Genomic DNA, 17,471 nt, shown 5'->3' on the forward strand with positions numbered 1-17,471 from the left:
CCAAGTCCTGAGTTATCTGCTTTGCAGCAGGATGACTGCTGTGATATTTCATCTTCCTCGCAAAGGACTGTTGGACAGTCAATTGCTTACTGGAAGTAGTACAAGTGGTCTTCCGACTTCCCCTCTGGGATGACGATCGACTCCCAGCAGCAACAACAGCAGCGCCAGCAGCAGTAGGCGTTACACTCAAGGATGCATCGGAGGATTCCCAGGCAGGAGAGGACTCGTCAGACTTGACAGTGACATGGCCTGCAGGACTATTGGCTTTCCTGGATAAGGAGGAAATTGACACTGAGGGAGTTGGTGGTGTGGTTTGCAGGAGCTTGGTTACAAGAGGAAGGGATTTAGTTGTCAGTGGACTCTTTCCGCTGTCACCCAAAGTTTTTGAACTTGTCACTGACTTCTGATGAATGCGGTCCAGGTGACGTATAAGGGAGGATGTTCCTAGGTTGTTAACGTCCTTACCCCTACTTATTACAGCTTGACAAAGGCAACACACGGCTTGACACCTGTTGTCCGCATTTGTGTTGAAATAATTCCTCACCGAAGAGCTGATTTTGTTTGTATTTTGACCAGGCATGTCGATGGCCATATTCGTCCCACGGACAACAGGTGTCTCCCCGGGTGCCTGACTTAAACAAACCACCTCACCATCAGAATCCTCCTTGTCAGTTTCCTCCCCAGCGCCAGCAACACCCATATCCTCATCCTGGTGTACTTCAACAGTGATATCGTCAATTTGACTATCAGGAACTGGACTGCGGGTGCTCCTTCCAGCACTTGCAGGGGGCGTGCAAATGGTGGAAGGCGCAAGCTCTTCCCGTCCAGTGTTGGGAAGGTCAGGCATCGCAACCGACACAATTGGACTCTCCTTGGGGATTTGTGATTTAGAAGAACGCACAGTTCTTTGCTGTGCTTTTGCCAGCTTAAGTCTTTTCATTTTTCTAGCGAGAGGATGAGTGCTTCCATCCTCATGTGAATCTGAACCACTAGCCATGAACAGTTCCTTGCCACTCCGTGTCGTAAATGGCATATTGGCAAGTTTACGCTTCTCATCAGACGCTTTCAATTTTGATTTTTGGGTCATTTTACTGAACTTTTGTTTTTTGGATTTTACATGCTCTCTACTATGACATTGGGCATCGGCCTTGGCAGACGACGTTGATGGCATTTCATCGTCTCGGCCATGATTAGTGGCAGCAGCTTCAGCACGAGGTGGAAGTGGATCTTGATCTTTCCCTATTTTAACCTCTACATTTTTGTTCTCCATTTTTTAATGTGTGGAATTATATGCCAGTATCAATAGCAATGGCCTACTACTATATATACTGCGCACAACTGAAATGCACCACAGGTATGGATGGATAGTATACTTGACGACACAGAGGTAGGTACAGCAGTGGCCTACTGTACCGTACTGCTATATAGATTATATACTGGTGGTCAGCAAACTGTGCAAAACTGAAATGCACCACAGGTATGGATGGATAGTATACTTGACGACACAGAGGTAGGTACAGCAGTGGCCTACTGTACCGTACTGCTATATATATTATATACTGGTGGTCAGCAAACTGTGCAAAACTGAAATGCACCACAGGTATGGATGGATAGTATACTTGACGACACAGAGGCAGGTACAGCAGTGGCCTACTGTACCGTACTGCTATATATATTATATACTGGTGGTCAGCAAACTGTGCAAAACTGAAATGCACCACAGGTATGGAGGGATAGTATACTTGATGACACAGAGGTAGGTACAGCAGTGGCCTACTGTACCGTACTGCTATATATATTATATACTGGTGGTCAGCAAACTGTGCAAAACTGAAATGCACCACAGGTATGGATGGATAGTATACTTGACGACACAGAGGTAGGTACAGCAGTGGCCTACTGTACCGTACTCCTATATATTATATACTGGTGGTCAGCAAAATTATGCACTGTAATCCTACTATATACTACAATGCAGCACAGATATGGAGTGTTTTTCAGGCAGACAACGTATACTGGTGGTCACTGGTCAGCAAAACTCTGCACTGTACTCCTCCTATATAATATACTGGTGGTCCCCAATGCCCACAATAAAGCAGTGTGAGCACAGATATATGCAGCACACTGAGCACAGATATGGAGTGTTTTTCAGGCAGACAACGTATACTGGTGGTCACTGTCAGCAAAACTCTGCACTGTACTCCTCCTATATAATACTGTTGCTCCCCAGTCCCCACAATTAAGCAGTGTGAGCACAGATATATGCAGCACACTGAGCACAGATAAGGAGCGTTTTTTTCAGGCAGACAACATATACTGGTGGTTACTGTCAGCAAAACTCTGCACTGTACTCCTCCTATATAATACAGCTGCTCCCCAGTCCCCACAATTAAGCAGTGTGAGCACAGATATATGCAGCACACTGAGCACAGATAAGGAGCGTTTTTTTCAGGCAGAGAACGGATAAAACTGGTGGTCACTGATCAGCAAAACTCTGCACTGTACTCCTCCTATATTATACAGCTGCTCCCCAGTCCTCCCCACAATTAAGCAATACAGCACAATCAAGTTCAACAATAAACGGAGAGGACGCCAGCCACGTCCTCTCCCTAACATTTCCAATGCACGAGTGAAAATGGCGGCGACGCGCGGCTGCTTATATAGAATCCGAATCTCGCGAGAATCCGACAGCAGGATGATGACGTTCGGGCGCGCTCGGGTTAACCGAGCCATACGGGAGAATCCGAGTATGCCTCGGACCCGTGTAAAATGGGTGAAGTTCGGGGGGGTTCGGTTTCCGAGGAACCGAACCCGCTCATCACTAGTTGCAATAGACCATTATTTCCTGTGTTCCTGGACGCAAAGCTGATTGAGGAGGTGGCTTCTTTTAAATCTTTGGGCATGTACATTTCAAATGACCTAACTTGGTCCTTGAACAGTTTTTTTTTGATCAAGAAGGCACAGCAACGCCTTTTCTTTTTGAGGAGACTTAGAGCTGTTCGTTTGAGCACAAGTACCTTAGTCAGGTTTTATCGTAGTATTACAGAGAGTGTTTTAACGTACGGGATGATAGTGTGGTTTGGAAACTGCACTGTAGCGGAACGAATAGCTTTTGATCGGGTGGTCAAAACTGCTAGTAGGATCATTGGGGTGTCCCTGCCAAGTATGAAGGATTTTTATACTAGAAGTGTACTAAGGAAAGCTAGGTGTATACTCATTGATGAGAGTCATCCAAATTGTTTGATCTTTGAAAGATTGCCATCATTAAAATGGTTCAGGAGTGTCCGTGCCCATACAAATCGTATGTCAAACAGCTTCTTTCCAACTGCTGTTCGGTTGCTAAATGATCACCAGGTTTTGTGTTAATGCTTAGAAATGTGGCATAGTTTTACTGTCATCTTATTGCACTGAAATGCTCATATTGTATTTTCATTGACATCTCGTTGCTGATTTTGTTAATGACTAAATAAAGTATATTATATTATTATTATTATTATTATATGTCCCTCATAGATATCACTCTAACTACTTACAGATGTTGTTAAAGCCTATATATATATATATTCCCAGAAGCAGATTTATTGCTTCAAAGATCATATACATAAAAAAGACCCTCTCCATTATTTATAACCATTACCCTGGCTTATTTGCTTCCTTTTTTAATGTTGTCATTTGTTACTGAGAGGATTCCACATTTTTAATTATGTTACAACTGCTGTCAAATACCTGAAAGAGAGAAGCAAGGTAGGAAAGACATTGATTGTAGAATGGGTACTTATTATTAGGCAGTACCACTCTTTAGTTTCTGTAGGCTGCCTAAACGCATCAACTGACGTGTACTTTACACTACTAAAACCAGGATTATAGGCCTTTTTTTTGTTAATTAGCTGTCATTCATAAAGGAAGCTAAGTTGATCAAGGGCCTAATTCAGTAAAGATTGCAAATACTGCTAATTAGCAGAATTTACAATCCTTTTCCTAGCATGCTGAGGGCCGCCCATCGTAGGGCAAGGCCGTCCAGCATGCTGATCGCCGCCTTCCCCCTTGATGAAGCAGAAATTGCGATCGCCTCGCAATTTCTGCTTCTTCATAGAAATTCGTGACGCCTCCTGCCGGTGATCCAACCTGAATTAGGCCCCAAGTATGGTAAAAAGAGTCTTGTAAAGCTGGGTACCAGTAGCAGATCTTGCCACGGGCAGGACTTTTGCCCGGGGTGCTGCCTTCCGGAGGGCGCCGCACGATGGCAAGATCTGCCACTGTGCCACCCGCAGTGCCTCCCCTGCTGGTACCCCGCTGTGAAGGGAACCAGACGCTACGCGTCTAGTTTCCCTTCGTGGATAGGACCTTTGCTGTGCGGTGCGCGATGACGTCATCGCGCACCGCACAGCATTGTGGCACAGACGCTAGGGGTCATAATTGACCTCTAGTGTCTATGCATCCGAGGAGAGGAGCGGCGCTGGCGGAGGTCTGCAGCGGTCTGGAATCAGGAGCGGGGATGTAAGTATACTTTTTTCTTTTCTTTCAGCGGCGCTACAAATGGGGGCGTAACTGACCACGCCCCCGTATTAAGCCACACCCCTAACGTTTTGCCCGGGGTGCCACAAGGGCAAGAACCGGCCCTGCTGGGTACACACTGGAGAGATGGGCATTCGTTCGGACATCGGAACGAATGCCCTTGAGCCCAGATTATGTTTATATATTAAAACGAGTAAGCATAAACAAGGTCGCTAGTGATATTGCTAGGTTTGATGTGCAGCAACCATAGTTAGCAACCGCGGGAGCATGCAATCACTCATACACACTGAGCGTTTTAGGTGATTTGTCGTAACGAAATCATCCTGACATCGCTCCCGTGTGTACCCAGCATTAACATTAACAAATATATACAAAAAATGTAAAAAATGGTGAATTTAAAAGATAATCTCAGTTTCATGCTACTGTGAGTACACAAAGGGCCTAATTCAGATGCATGTACTGTAAGTGTGATCTTACGAACATGTGTAACTACAAGAAATTATGGGAATTCAAAGCCATTAATCTCAGGCTCACCTCTACTTCAGTGTAACTGGGTGTGTATGCACACAGGATCTGATTCAGACCCTGACGCAATAGGTGCATTGGTCACTAATGACCGGGATTTAGTTGACTATGTCTGTGCCGGAGTTGCCACAATACTGCTGCGACTTCAGATGCTGTGTGGGGGAAGAGCAGCCTGATTGACATGCTGTGGCTGTTTGGGGTAGAAGAGTTACACGAAATGGAGGCGTGTTACCTCCATTTTGCGGGACTGCCAAGGTCAGTGATTGCGTCTTCAGATGCAGATTTACTGGCCTCTGCAGCAGAGATGTGGCAGCCATTCTGAGTAACCTTAGAGTTACTCAGACGGCTTATGTCTGTCCAATGGTTGCAGTCAGTGGATCAGAAACCATAACCCTTTGCATATTTTAGCACCGCCGCTGCGTACACAGAAGCAGTGCGGTACCATTAGCATCCATCTCTGAATCAGCTCCATAGAGGCTATTAGGGGGATGTATCAATCTTTCTAAAGCGGGCAGGTGGAAGAGTTGTCAACAGCAACCAATAAGAATGCAGCTATTATTTAATAGAATGTACCTGATGAATGATAGCTAGAAGCTGATTGATTGCTAAAAGCAACTTTTCCACTTGTTCTCTTAAGGTTTGATAATTTCACAGTAGGTGTTCTGAGACCGTATCGTAGCCTTATAGCAGTGACGTGTGGTGAGGTTTTTGGCTGGACACACACACACACACACACACACACACACACAGATATATATATATATATATATATATATATACACTGCTCAAAAAAAATAAAGGGAGCACTAAAATAACACATCCTAGAGCTGAATGAATGAAATATTCTTATTAAATACTTTGTTCTTTACATAGTTGAATGGGCTGACAACAAAATCACACAAAAATAATCAATGGAAATCAAATTTATTAACCCATGGAGGTCTGGATTTGGAGTCACACTCAAAATTAAAGTGGAAAAACACACTACAGGCTGATCCAACTTTGATGTAATGTCCTTAAAACAAGTCAAAATGAGGCTCAGTAGTGTGTGTGGCCTCCACATGCCTGTATGACCTCCCTACAATGCCTGGGCATGCTCCTGATGAGGTGGCGGATGGTCTCCTGAGGGATCTCCACCCAGACCTGGACTAAAGCATCCGCCAACTCCTGGACAGTCTGTGGTGCAACGTGGCGTTGGTGGATGGAGCGAGACATGATGTCCCAGATGTGCTCAATTGGATTCAGGTCTGGTGAACGGGCGGGCCAGTCCATAGCATCAATGCCTTCGTCTTGCAGGAACTGCTGACACACTCCAGCCACATGAGGTCTAGCATTGTCTTGCATTAGGAGGAACCTAGGGCCAACCGCAGCAGCATATGGTCTCACAAGGGGTCTGAGGATATCATCTCGGTACCTAATGGCAGTCAGGCTACCTCTGGCGAGCACATGGAGGGGTGTGCAGCCCCCCAAAGAAATGCCACCCCACACCATTACTGACCCACTACCAAACCGGTCATACTGGAGGATGTTGCCGGCAGCAGAACATTCTCCTTGGCGTCTCCAGACTCTGTCACGTCTGTCACATCAGTGAGAACCTGCTTTCATCTGTGAAGAGCACAGGGTGCCAGTGGCAAATTTGCCAATCTTGGTGTTCTCTGGCAAATGCCAAACGTCCTGCACGGTGTTGGGCTGTAAGCACAACCCCCACCTGTGGACGTCTGGCCCTCATACCACCCTCATGGAGTCTGTTTCTGATCGTTTGAGTAGACACATGCACTTGCTGGAGGTCATTTTGCAGGGCTCTGGCAGTGCTCCACCTGTTCCTCCTTGCACAAAGGCAGAGGTAGTGGTCCTGCTGCTGGCTTGTTGCCCTCCTACGGCCATCTCCACATCTCCTGATGTATTGGCCTGTCTCCTGGTAGCGCCTTCATGCTCTGGACACTACGCTGACAGACACAGCAAACCTTCTTGCCACAGCTCGCATTGATGTGCCATCCTGGATGAGCTGCACTACCTGAGCCACTTGTGTGGGTTGTAGACTCCGTCTCATGCTACCACCGCCAGCTTTCAAAAGTGACCAAAACATTAGCCAGAAAGCATAGGAGTTGAGAAGTGGTCTGTGGTCACCACCTGCAGAACAACTCCTTTATTGTGGGTGTCTTGCTAATTGCCTATAATTTCCACCTGTTGTCTATTCCATTTGCACAACAGCATGTGAAAGTGATTGTCAATCAGTGTTGCTTCCTAAGTGGACAGTTTGATTTCACAGAAGTGTGATTGACTTGGAGTTACATTGTGTTGTTTAAGTGTTCCCTTTATTTTTTTGAGCAGTATATATATATATATATATACATATATATATATACACAGTGGTCAAAGTGGAAATTTCGAGGGTGGGGGCATGGAAAAGGGAAGGTTGCAAGTATGCGCGCTCCGGAAAAGGGGTTGTGTCCTTCAGTGTAGTTTACCACACCATGGTGGTCATTCCAAGTTGTTCGTTCGTTGCCGATTTTCGCTATGCTGCGATTTGTTGCAAAATGCGAATGCGCTTAGTAATTTAACACAAAACTTAGTAGTTTTGCTGTTGCTTGAGCGTGGCTGAGGTGATCGCAATCTAGGAGTAGGTCTGGAGCTACTCAGAAACTGCAAGGAAATATTTAATAGCAAATCTGCTAACCTTTCGTTAGCAATTCTGCTAAGCTAAGATACACTCCAAGAGGGCGGCAGCCTAGCGTGTGCAATGCTGCTAAAAGCAGCTAGCGAGCGATCAACTCGAAATCAGGGCCAATATACCCTTATACACATTATGCACCACAATAGTAGGACCCCTTATACTATCAAGTACTGGTGCCCCTTTCACTTATACCACACGGTATGAGCCGAAATTCACAATAAATTTACATTATAGCACATGGTATGACCCAAAATTTACATTATAGCACACGGTATGAGCCGAAAATCACATTATAGCACACGGTATGAGCCGAAATTCACATTATAGCACACGGTATGAGCTGAAATTCATATTATAGCACACGGTATGTGCCGAAATTCACAATATAGCACACAGAATGAGCCTAAAATTCACATTATGCTACATGGAATGAGACAAAATTCAGGGAGAGTGATCACAGGGATAGGGAGAGTGACAGAGGGACAGGGAAAGTCACAGCTTGGACAGGGAGAGTGACAGAAGGACAAGGAAAGGGACAGCAGGGACACAGGGACAGGGATAGTGACAGAGAGAGGGACAGCAAGGACTTACAGTAGGGACCAGGGAGAGAGAAAGACAGCAGGGTAAGATTACCTATTTAGCAGCGGAGGTGCTGAGGATATTGTGGTCTGAGGTGGATGCGGAGGCTGTGGTCGGAATGGGGCGGAGGAGGCGGAGATGCAGAGAAGGACTGAGGGCGGCGGCAGGGCGGTGCGGCTGAGGTGTAGCGGAGGAGGAGGCTGTGGTCGGCGGCACTGCGGGCGGCTCCTATGACCGTGGCACTACTATTTCAAATCTGCCGTGGGCTGGCAGCCAATTAGGAGTGGCCCCGGGGAGCAAACGGGTACACAGAGGCAATCAGTCCAGGTGCGAGACACAGCAGCGTGTTACATTATACACAGCGGCAGCAGCATTGTGCCCATCACACATGACATTCCATGCACTGGGGGACTACTCCAGCTACCACAGCATATACAGTGCACAGCAGCTACATAATATATACACATTGCACAGCAGCACCATATATACACACACTGCACAGCAGTAACATCACCACCACCACCACCACCATAAATACACACTGCACAGCATCATATGCACCATATACAGAAACACACTGCACAGCAGCCTCACCATATATACACACAAACATTACACATCACCATATATATATATATATACACACACACACACACACACACACACACACCGCACAGCATCGTATATACACACTGACACACACACACACACACACACACACACACATTGTACAGCAGCACCAACACACAGTACATGGGACAAAGCAGCAGCTAGATGAGGGCAGTAGGCGGGCAGGTTATACACACACAGTCCCCTGGGAGCCGCAGCAGCAGCGCCTCTGTCCCACGGGCAGTTGCAGGGAGTCTGTGCTCCCGCTGCCTGGGCACATCCCCAACATCACTGCTCTTCTGGCTCTTACCTTGAGCAGGGAGAGCTGGTCCAGGGCGTTCTGGAGAGCCTGCTGGTCATCCAGCGTCTCCACACTACCGCCGCTCCCGGCCCTCTCCTGTCCAACAGTAACTGCCGGGACCCACCGCCGCTTCTCCCTGCCGTGTATGTGTATTTGGACCAGCGGATCCAGCGTTGGATCCGCTGTCCAATCAAAATGTGCTTTCCCTGCCAGTGAGGCACTTGTATAAGTGTTGCATTCCCCTTATTTTCTAATGGGCTTTTACAGCCCAGCGCTTGGCCCCTCCCCCCACTTTGTCCCCATTCCCACTGACTACAGGAGGCACTAGCTATCAGTGCCTCCCGAACTAATTAAATCGATTGAAATGATTAGCATAATACAGAGGATACATATGAACACAGAATATGTGTCTTATAGTATGTATCTTCTTTGTGTTATATTAATCATTAATGACAGTGGAGGCACTGCCTCCCCTGACTGCACATCCCTGTCTTATAGCTGGAAATGCAGGCTATTCATAGGTGAGTGTATGCAGAGATCTCTTACACAAGGATGCAGTTGATATACATTTTCATTGAAAGCGATGGCTACTTTATAAAGCAGATGGCTAGGGTGTTGTGGCCAATGGCGCAGAGAGGGGGGGCAGGCAGGTACTCTTATTCCCGTTCTCTTCCCCGTTGAAGACAGCAGGGAAAGAGCAGACTGGCTGGTGCAGTAGCTCTCTCTCCAGTCCAGCACATGGCACACACATGGGGAGAGAGATAGCCGCATAAGCAGTTAAGAGGAGATGTACTAAGCAGTGATAAAAGTGGAAAAGTGAGCCAGTGGAGAAGTTGCCCATGGCAACCAATCAGCATTGACGTAACATTTATAATTTGCATACTATAAAAGTATACAGAGGTTCTCCACTGGCTCACTTCTCCTCTCTTATCATCTTCTCTCTCCCTATGTGATGTGTGAGGGGAGGTATACTATGCAGCAGCGCCCTCCCCCCCCTCCCACACGGCGCACGTTGATGCACATACTTTTTTTTAGGACTTTCTAAGGAGAGGGTCTGGCCACACCTCCTCATGTTGGCCCGGCAGAGCTGTCGGCACCCCTGGTTGTGGCCACTTATTTGAATGACTGGATATCTGCATTTATTTCTGAGGCTGCCGTTGGGCCGCATCTTCTTAGGTAGCCCATGCTTTGTCTTTCCATTGTGTCAATTAAAAAAGTATATAGAAATATCTTGAAGATCTGATACTTTTATCTAGCTATATTAGTAAATGTTACTAGCACCTATAATGCAGCTTCTCATTTGTGCAGATTGCTGCTAAGAAATAGCAAATGCTTACACGCACAACTAGGTGATACATTTTTTGGTCCTTTGCTGACAGAAACATTTTCATGATGAGGCAAAGAGGGCAGATGCTATTGGTTAGGGCTTGACTGGCCATCTGGCACTTCTGGCAAATGCCATTACGGCTGATGATCTGATGGGCCAGTCCGGCCACACAACGAGTGGGGCTGGCCAGAATACTAGATGGGGGCATGTCATGATACCAGGCCCCCCTGACTCGTGGCACCACCCAACAGCAGCCTTCATCCATGTTCCTTCAGCCGTGGTCACGCCCCCTTGTTGTGTGCGCGCAATATGGCCCCAGTCCGTCCGTGCTATAGGCCCACCAGAGCAGTGTGCAATGTTGCAGTGTGTTGCACTATGTCTTATACAATATAATCCAGAATCTAATCTACCAGTTATATTATTTCCCCTTTTGTCTTCATACAGACACCTGGAAAACAAGCTCACTTGTAACCAGTTGTTGATTTTCAACGTGTTCATTTAATTCAAAGCATTCTTGCATGAAAAAAGTAATAATTTGTCGAACAAGTGTTTTATATGACTCTAAATGACATTTGGCATGTTGTCTATACAAATTTCATAAATAATGAATGGAAGTCTTGCCTTAATCTAAAACGGTCAGTACAATCCACAGCCCGGGGAAAGCTAAATGTTGATTTATGAGGACCATTTCTGTTTTGCCTACAGTTCACGAAAGGTGTAATAGGTTGTCTGACAAAGCAAAGGCAGGAAATGAACCCTGGCATCACAACCTAACCTGCTACATCTGCTCCTAGTTAATTTTCACAGGTGATAAAAGATGTAAAGACAAACTATTTCCAAATAATTATTTTTTCAACATGTCAAAATTCTCTTTGCATAAGCACTGAAAGGGTAAATACATGTTCTCACAATAAGTACTAATCCCATGGCTATGAGTTACAACAGAGTAAAGAATAAAGAGGACACTTGCTGATGCTATGTTATCTGTATTACAGAAGTTGTTATTTTTTATACAGTATATTTATTACTTATGCCAGTGGTTCTCAAACGGTGTGCCATGGCACCATAGGGTGTCTCAAGACACTTGCAGGGGAGCCTTGGACTGGTGGTCTAGGACCAATTCAGATTATTTATGGTCAAGGTAATAGGCAAAACCAGTGCTGGTAACTGGCAATCATAAAATATGTGGGCAAACAAAATAAAATCTTGTCCCTCACCACACAACTGAACCTTAAGGTGGGTACACACTAGGCGACGTGCTCTATGAGCGATGTCACCTATTGTTTTCCCTCTCCGTGCCGGTGTGATCATATCGCTCAGTGACATCACACAGCAGCTGGGCCATGCAGGCAGCTATTGGACGACAGTCCAAATTGAGCTGCCTGCACGGCTGACAGCAAGGGTCGTTAATGACCAGAGGGGACACGCATTGCTGGTCGGCGGTGGCATACACACTTGCAGAGAAAATGAGCGACGTCGCTCAGGAAGGGTGAAAATTTTCTCGCCAAGTGTGTATGCATCTTAAGGATGATATATAAACACAATTTAAATTAATTTGTCTTCCTAAATTTCTCAATAAAAATCATTTGGCCTAGTGGTGCCGTGAAAAAAATTCTGATACTCTAGGGTGCCGTGATTCAAAAAGTTTCGGAACCACTGACGTATGCAACTAAGTTCTTAATAATGGATCTTAATAATGTTACTATGCATATATGTAGCTCAAATAAAGTAATACAGTCAGTAATATATCGTTAATGATGGACTACATTTTTATATTACAAAAACATTTTGTCTGGGAAAGCATTCGTATTGAGCAAAAATAAAAAGAATTTTAAAATGGGATTATTATTATTATTATCAACAACAACAACAACAACAACAACATCATACGGGTAGTGTGAATATATGTAAAAAATAAATAAATAAAAACAAAGCTAAATATATCTTTATCAACCTCTACTCATCAAGGATAATATCATTCACTATGTTGCGTATGTTGGGACATGGCTCATCCACGCCAGAGAGTAACCAGGATAAAATGTCACATTTGTTCATATAGCGTGTCTGAACAATTCTTACAATGTCCCTGTTTCTTTTCACATTTTCTCCACCATATTTGCCTCAGCCAGAGGTTTCGATCTCCCAACATCAGGGCCGAAACTAGGATTGCTCTCACCCGGGGCAAGACAGTAAATTTGCGCCCCCCCCCCCAAAAAAAAGAAAAAAAGAATACAAATAAAAATATATTTTAAAATAAATAAATAAAAAAACCTAAATTAAATAAAATAAAAAATTAAAATAAAAAAAGATAATTATAATTAAAATACAATTATATATATAATCCCACACGTTACACCACAGAGGAGCTACTTATACACGTTACAACAGCTTATACATGTTACACCGCAGAGGAGACACTTATGCACATTACAGCACAGAGGAGCCGTGTATACACATTACATGAATTGTATAGGGGACACACTGACACACATATGGTGCAGGTCCCAGGGGAACACTGACACCCACACACAGACCAGGAGCACACTGACACAAAAACAGATTGTATATGAACACATTGACACACACATACGGTATAGGGATCAGACGCACACTGACACACACACACACAAACACACACACACTGTATATACGGACCAGATGCACACTGACACACACACTGTATATACGGACCAGATGCACAATGACACACACACACACACACACTGTATATACGGACCAGATGCACACTGACACACACACACACTGTATATACGGACCAGATGCATAGTGACACACACACACACACTGTATACGAACCAGATGCACACTGACACACACTGACACACACACACACTGTATACGGACCAGATGCACACTGACACACACACTGTATACACAGGGACGAGATGCACACTGACACACACACACACACACACACACACACACACACACACACACACACGTTGTAGAGGGGGAGCTGTCTGGCAGAGAAACATACCTCGTAAATCTCCTCTCTCTGTCACAGGTCGGCTCCAGTTCCCCCTCGTTCAGAGTCCACGCTGCTGCACTCTGTGTCCCTCCCCCTGTTCCCAGGCATGGGGGAGGGCTGTGTGCACTGCTCAGGGCTGCCGGAGACTGCTGTGAAAGTTCCCTGTCAGAGGAGCCTGCAGTGCTGCAGCGTGAGTGACAGTGACTCATTCACTGTCACTGATTGCAGCCAGCATGCCCTCATCAGTCCCTGCCAGCCGCTGCCTGCCAGACTCTCCGTCCTCTCTCCCTCTCCTCCCTCGATGCGTGACAGCATCGCACGCGGTGCCCTCCTGTTTGGCTGCGGAAACAGCCTCCCTAGCGCCCCCCCCCCCATCCCAGCGCCCCCCCCCCCCCCCTAGTTGCGGCCCTGCCAGCATAACATACAATATATGTGTCATGTGTTACATTTTTGTTGCAAGTACGCTAATAGTATACAAGGAATTGTACTCCCAGAGAGTCCTCACGTTGACTCAAAGGGGGTATCCAATTACCTTCTCTAATTAGGTAATGCGAAAAACACCAGCTTTTTATGCGACACTATACATAGGTCCCGCGAAATGCCACTGACCTATGTATTTTTGCGCCACTTATTGCAGGTCTAAGGGGCACGTATCGCGGATTATGCTTTGAGTGCCTGAGGCATGGGAAGTATAAACCACGATAAGTGCTGCTATCGGGGATATGCGCCGGCTTATGGGGGCTGTACCTAGCCAAACCCTAATGCATTCAAAATGCTCAGATATAATGGAAGTGGTCAAAAGTGATTGAAAGAAATAATATTAGGTGCTAGCTTTGCTGTTAGTAGGATAACTATGCCCCTCTGTAGACATATCACCACCAGTGACGTGCGGTAAGGTCTTTGGCTGGGGAGGCACATATATATCTCCATCTGCCCCCTCTCTCACTTGAGATGTGTGTTAAGGCCAGAGTGTAGGTGCCGCTCAGGGCCGGTGCAAGGGTGTTCGGCGCCCTCCCTCCCTTAACTCATAAAGGGACAGCGTGCATCACAAAAGAGGGGTGTGGTCTCCCAAGGAAGGGGCGTGGACACAATAGCACCTGAGAACAGTACCTCCAATTCAAATTACGCCACACTGTAGCGCAATCTTATTCACATTACACTGTATGCAGGCAGGAACGCTGAGGGGGAGATATAGGGAGAGTGAGGGCAGGGACGCTGACGGGGAGGGTGAGGGCAGGGACGCTGAGGGGGAAATACAGGGAGGGTGAGGGCAGGGACGCTTAGGGGGAGATACAGGGAGGGTGAGGGCAGGGACGCTGACGGGGAGGGTGAGGGCAGGGACGCTTAGGGGGAGATACAGGGAGAGTGAGGGCAGGGACGCTGAGGAGGAGATACAGGGAGAGTGAGGGCAGGGACGCTGAGGGGGAGATACAGGGAGGGTGAGGGCAGGGACGCTTAGGGGGAGATACAGGGAGGGTGAGGGCAGGGACGCTGAGGGGGGAGATACTGGGAGGGTGAGGGCAGGGATGCTGACGGGGAGTTAGAGGGCAAGTGAGGGTAGGGATGCTGAGAGGGAGTTACAGGGAGGGTGCGGGCATGGACGCTACTGGGGTGTTATAGGGAGAGTAAGTGCATGGGTGTTAGAGGAAGGGTGAGGGTAGGGACGCTGACAAGGAGTTAGAGGGATCATGAGGGGCGAGTTACAGGGAGGGTAAGGGCAGTAGAACTGAAGAGGGAGTTACAGGGAGGGTGAGGACAGGGGCCTAAAAAATTGATTAGAATAAACAAATGCTCTAAATCCCCCCAACCGTCACTTACCAGATATGTGCAGTGCCTCCTCACTTCTTCAGTCTGTCACACGTGGGTCTCTATCAGTGATTGTGCGGGACAGGACTCGGAGCTGATAGTGTGGTTTCCGCTCACCACCGGCAAAGCTCTTGACTGTGGGCTGGGTCTGGATCCCATCTTTATGTGCCTGGGGGGGTACATGGCACACACTTTGGTTAGAGGGGGGGGTACACGGCACACACTTTAGCTAGAGCGGGGGACACGGCACACACTTTAGCTAGGAGGGGGAGGGGGGGACATGGCACACACTTTAGTTAGGAGGGGGTGGGGGGACATGGCACACACTTTAGTTAGGAGGGGGAGGGGGGACACGGCACACACTTTAGTTAGAGGGGGACACACGACACACACTTTAGTTAGGAGGGGGGACATGACACATACTTTAGTTAGTAGGGGGAGGGGGGGGACACGGCACACACTTTAGTTAGGAGGGGGTGGGGGGACATGACACACACTTTAGTTAGTAGGGGGAGGGGGGGGGACACGGCACACACTTTAGTTAGAGGGGGGGGACACGACACACACTTTAGTTAGGAGGGGGGGTATGGCACACACTTTAGATAGGAGGGGGGGTATGGCACACACTTTAGTTAGTAGGGGGAGGGGGGACACGGCGCACACTTTATTTAGAGGGGGGACACAGCACACACTTTAGTTAGGAGGGGGAGGGGGGACACAGCACACACTTTACTTAGAGGGGGGGACATGGGACACACTTTAGTTAGGAGGGGGGACATGGCACACACTTTAGTTAGGAGGGGGAGGGGGGGGACATGGCAAACACTTTAGTTAGGGGGGGACATGACATACACTTTAGTTAGGAGGGGGAGGGGGGGGACATGGCAAACACTTTAGTTAGGGGGGGACATGACATACACTTTAGTTAGGAGGGGGAGGGGGGGGACATGGCAAACACTTTAGTAAGGGGGGGGACATGACATACACTTTAGTTAGGAGGAGGAGAGAGACATGGCACATACTTTAGTTAGTAGGGGGAGGGGTGGACACAGTAGACAGATCTGCCGTTCCGCTCTCCCCCCTCCACCCTGTACCGCTGCTGGTGCGCCCCATGTCTTCCGCTCTCCCCCCCCTCCTGCTGCACTGTGTCTTCCGCTCTGCCTGCCTGTGTGTGACAGGCGTCGGTCCGGCAGCGGCAGCAAGGACAGTGCTCTGCAGTGAGTAAGGAGGCAGGGAGGGGGGAGCCGCTCTAGTCAGCGCCGCATCTCGGCGTCCCGGCGCCGCCGCAGCAATACCTGACGGGTCTCGTGACTCTCGTCGCTTCTCCTGCCCGCGTCTATGTGATTGGACCAGCGGATCCAGCACTGGATCCGCTGTCCAATCACCGATGCCTCGCTAGCAGGGGCGTGCTTTCCCTGCCAGCGAGGCACTTGTATAAGTGCCGCATTCCCCTTCTTTTTGAATGGGCTTTTACAGCCCAGCGCATGGCCCCGCCCCCCGCTTTGTCCCCGTTTCCACTGGCTACGGGAGGCACTAGCTATTAGTGCCTCCCAAACTAATTACATGGACTACAATGATTATAATAATATAAAGTGGATACATATGACACAGAATGTGTCATATGTATCTGCTTTGTATTATTTTAATCATTAATGACAGGGGAGGCACTGCCTCCCCTGCCTCCCCTGACTGCACGTCCCTAATCACCACCCAACACTATAAGCATTTTACCAGGTGAGCACTTGTTTCTCCAGCGCAGTGTTGGACTGAGAGAAGAGGTGGAGACCCATGCTTGAGGGGTGAAGCCAGCAACCACAGAGGGTTGGCCAAACATTATAGAGAACATAGCCTGCAGACAACATGGATACATACAGTAACATAGTAACATAGTTGCTGAGGTTGAATGCTATCCCATCCCCATCCCCTCCTCTCCCACCTTCTCTGCTATCTCTCTCCTTCTGCTTGTTCCCATCTTGCCCACCTCCTCAACCTCTCTTTCTCATCATGCATTGTTCCCTCTGCATTCAAGAATGCCATTGTCTCCTTCATTCTTTTCTTCGGTCGTAGGACCAATATAGGAGCATGAAAGAAATAAGAACAATATAACATAGCGCATACAGTTTTCAGGCAGTTTTCATACCATTAA

The 17,471-nt window shown here is 47.4% G+C and overlaps 1 long non-coding RNA gene across 1 annotated transcript in view; it reads right to left on the reverse strand.

The window, feature by feature from the left end:
• Nucleotides 1-13,794, reverse strand: part of LOC134927380 (uncharacterized) — an 85,960-nt gene extending 72,166 nt beyond the window's left edge. Inside the window, exon 1 of the long non-coding RNA XR_010177625.1 lies at nucleotides 13,529-13,794. This is a non-coding gene — a long non-coding RNA (uncharacterized LOC134927380). The remainder of the gene's footprint in view (nucleotides 1-13,528) is intronic.
• Between the last annotated feature and the right edge of the window lie 3,677 nt (nucleotides 13,795-17,471).

Source organism: Pseudophryne corroboree, chromosome 5, assembly GCF_028390025.1.
Source record: "Pseudophryne corroboree isolate aPseCor3 chromosome 5, aPseCor3.hap2, whole genome shotgun sequence".
NCBI classification, from domain to species: Eukaryota; Metazoa; Chordata; class Amphibia; order Anura; family Myobatrachidae; genus Pseudophryne; species Pseudophryne corroboree.